This window comes from Salvelinus sp. IW2-2015, unplaced genomic scaffold (assembly GCF_002910315.2).
Source record: "Salvelinus sp. IW2-2015 unplaced genomic scaffold, ASM291031v2 Un_scaffold6818, whole genome shotgun sequence".
Lineage (NCBI taxonomy): Eukaryota > Metazoa > Chordata > Actinopteri > Salmoniformes > Salmonidae > Salvelinus > Salvelinus sp. IW2-2015.
Genome location: NW_019948079.1, coordinates 4523 through 10552, shown reverse-complemented (window position 1 = coordinate 10552; position 6030 = coordinate 4523). Strand labels below are relative to the sequence as shown.

Genomic DNA, 6030 nt, shown 5'->3' with positions numbered 1-6030 from the left:
GCGGTTTATCCCGGCAGTGTCCCGCAGTAACTCCTCTCACCCTGCCAAGCCTGGGACTTAGTGCAATCTTCAGTTGACACACAATCCAGCACCACATACAGGGTCAGTGGCAGGGCACCCTGCTCTGCATCACATACAGGGTCAGTGGCAGTGCCCCTGCTCTGCATCACATACAGGGTCAGTGGCAGTGCACCCTGCTCTGCACCACATACAGGGTCAGTGGCAGTGCACCCTGCTCTGCATCACATACAGGGTCAGTGCAGTGCACCCTGCTCTGCACCACATACAGGTCAGTGGCAGTGCACCCTGCTCTGCACCACATACAGGTGTCAGTGCACCCTGCTCTGCACCACATACAGGGTCAGTGGCAGTGCACCCTGCTCTGCACCACATACAGGGTCAGTGACAGTGCACCCTGCTCTGCATCACATACAGGGTCAGTGGCAGTGCACCCTGCTCTGCATCACATACAGGGTCAGTGGCAGTGCACCCTGCTCTGCATCACATACAGGGTCAGTGACAGTGCACCCTGCTCTGCACCACATACAGGGTCAGTGGCAGTGCACCCTGCTCTCATCACATACAGGGTCAGTGACAGTGCACCCTGCTCTGCACCACATACAGGGTCAGTGCACCCTGCTCACCACATACAGGGTCATGGCAGTGCACCCTGCTCTGCACACATACAGGGTCAGTGGCAGTGCAACCCTGCTCTGCACCACATACAGGGTCAGTGCACCCTGCTCTGCACCACATACAGGGTCAGTGGCAGTGCACCCTGCTCTGCATCACATACAGGGTCAGTGGCAGTGCACCCTGCTCTGCACCACATACAGGGTCAGTGGCAGTGCACCCTGCTCTGCACCACATACAGGGTCAGTGGCAGTGCACCCTGCTCTGCACCACATACAGGGTCAGTGGCAGTGCACCCTGCTCTGCACCACATACAGGGTCAGTGGCAGTGCACCCTGCTCTGCACCACATACAGGGTCAGTGGCAGTGCACCCTGCTCTGCATCACATACAGGGTCAGTGGCAGTGCACCCTGCTCTGCACCACAAACAGGGTCAGTGGCAGTGCGCCCTGCTCTGCACCACATACAGGGTCAGTGCACCCTGCTCTGCACCACATACAGGGTTAGTGGCAGTGCACCCTGCTCTGCATCACATACAGGGTCAGTGGCAGTGCACCCTGCTCTGCACCACATACAGGGTTAGTGGCAGTGCACCCTGCTCTGCACCACATACAGGGTAGTGGCAGTGCACCCTGCCTGCACACTACATCATGCATGACGCTGCACATACAGGTTAGTGGCAGTGCGCCCTGCTCTGCACCGCTCCTCTTATGTAATAGGAGTTTCCTCGTCTCTCACAAACAGACAGGATGACTGTGGGATGTGCAAAGCAGAGATCGAAAGGGCCAACAACGTTCCAGAACGCGGACAACATTCTATAATGCCATCAAAGTTCTAGAATGTTTACAAGGTTCTGGAATGCAGACCTTCTAGAAGGTTAACAATGTTCTAGAATATTAACATGAATAACAGCTGTTAAAATAGGTTGGGACTTAAGACAGGAAGCAAATGAAGACACTCTTACAGCCCATACAGTCCATATACTGGAACCACAATTACTTTTATTGTAAGTTGATTATAATACACTCATGTTGACATTGGTTATAGAATCACCAGGCAATATAATAATGATCCTTACTAATAATAGAATGTGACATTGTGTTCCAGGGCTGTTATGTATACAGTGTTGGTCTGGCTCCTCGGAGTGACAGCTTGGGTACAGGCTGCTCCTCTGCTGACAGAGTGAGGCTGAGCGTTGTTGCCAAACCTTCTCTCTCCCTCTGATGTTGACACGGAGCCTTTCATAACAGCAACAGATCCTTCTATATAACAGGGCTGGACTGAACTCTGATCAGTTGAATAACTTGTTCTACATGGCAGCTTCAGCTGATGGTGCGCCACTCAAAACAATAAACCCATGATTACAATAGTATTATTGATAGGTATGTGAAACAAACATTACATCTGAATTTGATTCAAATAGTATTATTGATAGGTATGTGAAACAAACATTACATCTGAATTTGATTCAATAGTATTATTGATAGGTATGTGAAACAAACATTACATCTGAATTTGATTCAATAGTATTATGTATAGGTATGTGAAACAAACATTACATCTGAATTTGATTCAAAAGTATTATTGATAGGTATGTGAAACAAACATTACATCTGAATTTGATTCAATAGTATTATTGATAGGTACGTGAAACAAACATTTCTGCTCTCTTGCCAACTCCTTATGGAATTGTCACGCCAAACATAGTAGCAGAACAGACTGGCACTCAGGCTGGTCTCAGTCTGAGGATTGAAACATGACATATTGTCTGCATTAACCTTTAGACCAACAGTCCAGACCATAGGAAATACACTGTGCAGTTCAAAGGAAAACTAGAATAAAGCAATTAAGTAAAATCAATCATTTATTCAACAACATTCCCTTTAAAAAAGAAAATGAAGGATGATGAGCAGCTAGATCAAAGACCTTTGACAGCAGGAACCAAGAGAACCAGCCACTTGTTTATGAAGAAGATGAAGGATGACGAGCAGCTAGATCAAAGACCTTTGACAGCGGGAACCAAGAGAACCAGCCACTTGGTTATGAAGAAGATGAAGGATGATGAGCAGCTAGATCAAAGAGCTTTGACAGCAGGAACCAAGAGAACCAGCCACTTGGTTATAAAGAAGATGAAGGATGACGAGAAGCTAGATCAAAGACCTTTGACAGCAGGAACCAGAGAAACCAGCAACTTGGTTATGAAGAATATGAAGGATGACGAGCAGCTAGATCAAAGACCTTTGACAGCAGGAACCAAGAGAACCAGCAACTTGGTTTCTATAGTAAATATCACCAACAAATAAATAATCACATGGTATATATATTAAAATATGATAAACCGACTAGTTATGGCTTTGGATAACTAAAGAAAGCCTACTAGCTGATGAATAAAAACACATTGATTTCAAGTATAGAGTTTCCCCTTTACCATCACCAGGTGGGTTAAAGGAACAATCAGGTGTTTAAGAATACAGACCTCCACCTGGGTTAAATATACCGACCTGGGGGATCGGTTCAATCAGGAGCTCTGTTTATCCCTGGAGCTGTATCGGTATCCCAGTGAGCACAAGACGTACCTTCAACGTTGTTGTTGTTGTTATTCCACGGCTGCATGAAGCCCCGTCTATGAACAGGTCCTGTGTTTCATCAGGTTCAGAGTTATTTTTGCATCATTTATGATTCAGACTTAGATCCAGGGCTGGTGTCAGTGACTGCAGCTAACATCAACAATCACAATATACATCCATTATGTTACATGTCTAACAGCAAGCACATACCACACCACGTGGACAGGTTGAACAACGTAGCTAGAATCCTGTTTCTAGGTGCACTGGAGCTCCTAAATTCTAACTCCAGGTCGCACAGCTACATATTAATGACCCTCTGTAGAGCCCTGCCGTGGGGAGGTTATTCATGTGGACCCAAGCAGAGAGGGTAGGACCTGACAGTGTATCAAGAGAAGAGGGTAGGACAGGACAGTGTATCATCAAGAGAAGAGGGTTGGACCTGACAGTGTATCATCAAGAGAAGAGGGTAGGACCTGACAGTGTATCGTCAAGAGAAGAGGGTAGGGCCTGACAGTGTATCATCAAGAGAAGAGGGTTGGACCTGACAGTGTATCATCAAGAGAAGAGGGTTGGACCTGACAGTGTATCATCAAGAGAAGAGGGTAGGACCTGACAGTGTATCGTCAAGAGAAGAGGGTAGGGCCTGACAGTGTATCATCAAGAGAAGAGGGTTGGACCTGACAGTGTATCGTCAAGAGGGTAGGGCCTGACAGTGTATCATCAAGAGAAGAGGGTTGGACCTGACAGTGTATCATCAAGAGAAGAGGGTTGGATCTGACAGTGTATCGTCAAGAGAAGAGGGTAGGGCCTGACAGTGTATCATCAAGAGAAGAGGGTAGGACCTGACAGTGTATCAAGAGAAGAGGGTAGGCCGGACAGTGTATCATCAAGAGAAGAGGGTAGGACCTGACAGTGTATCATCAAGAGAAGAGGGTAGGACCTGACAGTGTATCATCAAGAGAAGAGGGTAGGACCTGACAGTGTATCGTCAAGAGAAGAGGGTAGGACCTGACAGTGTATCGTCAAGAGAAGAGGGTAGGACCTGACAGTGTATCGTCAGAGAAGAGGGTAGGACCTGACAGTGTATCGTCAAGAGAAGAGGGTAGGACCTGACAGTGTATCGTCAAGAGAAGAGGGTAGGACCTGACAGTGTATCGTCAAGAGAAGAGGGTAGGACCTGACAGTGTATCATCAGAGAAGAGGGTAGGACCTGACAGTGTATCATCAAGAGAAGAGGGTAGGACCTGACAGTGTATCATCAAGAGAGAGGGTAGGACCTGACAGTGTATCAAGAGAAGAGGGTAGGACCTGACAGTGTATCAAGAGAAGAGGGTAGGACCTGACAGTGTATCAAGAGAAGAGGGTAGGGCCTGACAGTGTATCAAGAGAAGAGGGTAGGCCTGACAGTGTATCAAGAGAAGAGGGTAAGGCCTGACAGTGTATCAAGAGAAGAGGGTAAGGCCTGACAGTGTATCAAGAGAAGAGGGTAGGGCCTGACAGTGTATCGTCAAGAGAAGAGGTAGGACCTGACAGTGTATCAAGAGAAGATGTAGGGCCTGACAGTGTATCGTCAAGAGAAGAGGAGGGGCCTGACAGTGTATCATCAAGAGAAGAGGGTAGGGCCTGACAGTGCATCATCAAGAGAAGAGGGTAGGGCCTGACAGTGCATCAAGAGAAGAGGGTAGGGCCTGACTGCATCGTCAGATAGTTATTTTCTGTCTTAACGCTCAGATGATCTAACAGTAAAACATTGGGACAGCGTGTGTTGTTGGACAGCGTGTGTTGTTGGGACCTCGTTGCGGGGAGCAGGGTTAGAAGCTGGAGCACGGGGCAGGTGGGACCTCGTTGCGGGGAGCAGGGTTAGAAGCTGGAGCACGGGGCCAGTTCCCTGGGCGGTTTGGGGCAGACCCTCCTCAGACCTCCTCTCAGGCCACGGCAGGGGAGGTGCTCCAGAAGCACCAACGTCGTCTGCTGTGGTGTTTGTTGAGAACCACGTCCTCCTTCTCTCTCTCCTTCCTCACCCGCTGGTAGTGGTCCTCCTCCTTCAGGTACCACACCGGGGGCCAGCGGTGCTTCTCAAAGTARTCCTGGTTCTCTGGGAGGGAAACACAACACCGACAGACCATCAGACAACATGTAGTGTAGCTACCACAGACTGGGCAGTACAGAACACAGGTGYCAAACTCATTCCATAGAAGGTTTTCACTCTTCCCTTGGACGTGATCCATTAAGGTCACTGATTAGTTAGGAAGTCCAARCACCTTGTTTTCTAGGTCTTCATTKATCACAAATTGATAGGAAATAACAAAAACCAGCAGACATGATCAAGAGAAGAGGGTATCTGCCMTACTATCTGACAGGAAACTCATTAATAGAAGTCTAAAACCYTATTGTTCSGTGTTCACCTTTCATTGATTGTGATGYTTGGTTGTGTGCTGATCAGAACTAGCGGATGAATAACTCACCTGCAGATTTGGCCTTGATCTCTTTGCGATAGTTGGCACAGACATTGTTGTAGTGAGTGCAGATGTGATGTAGGCACCAAGCTGCTAACTGGTTAGCATTATGGAACTGGAAGAAAAACAAAGGAAAATACATTCAAACTGAAGATCAATCACCCTATGTTGAAACCTGCAGATCAATCATCCTATATTTAAAACTGCAGAACAATCATCCTATGTTTAAACTGAAGAACAATCATCCTACATTTAAAACTGAAGAACAATCATCCTACATTTAAAACTGAAGAACAATCATCCTACATTTAAACTGAAGAACAATCATCCTACATTTAAAACTGAAGAACAATCATCCTATAGTTAAAACTGCA

General features: G+C 47.1%; 1 long non-coding RNA gene across 1 annotated transcript; it reads right to left on the bottom strand.

Annotated features, from left to right (window-relative positions):
- Window positions 1-1603: 1603 nt before the first annotated feature.
- LOC112079061 (uncharacterized) lies at window positions 1604-5768 on the bottom strand. Its single transcript, XR_002895848.1, has 2 exons — window positions 5666-5768; window positions 1604-5295 (listed from the first exon to the last, which is right to left on the bottom strand). It is a non-coding gene; the product is annotated as an uncharacterized lncRNA (long non-coding RNA).
- Window positions 5769-6030: the final 262 nt, after the last annotated feature.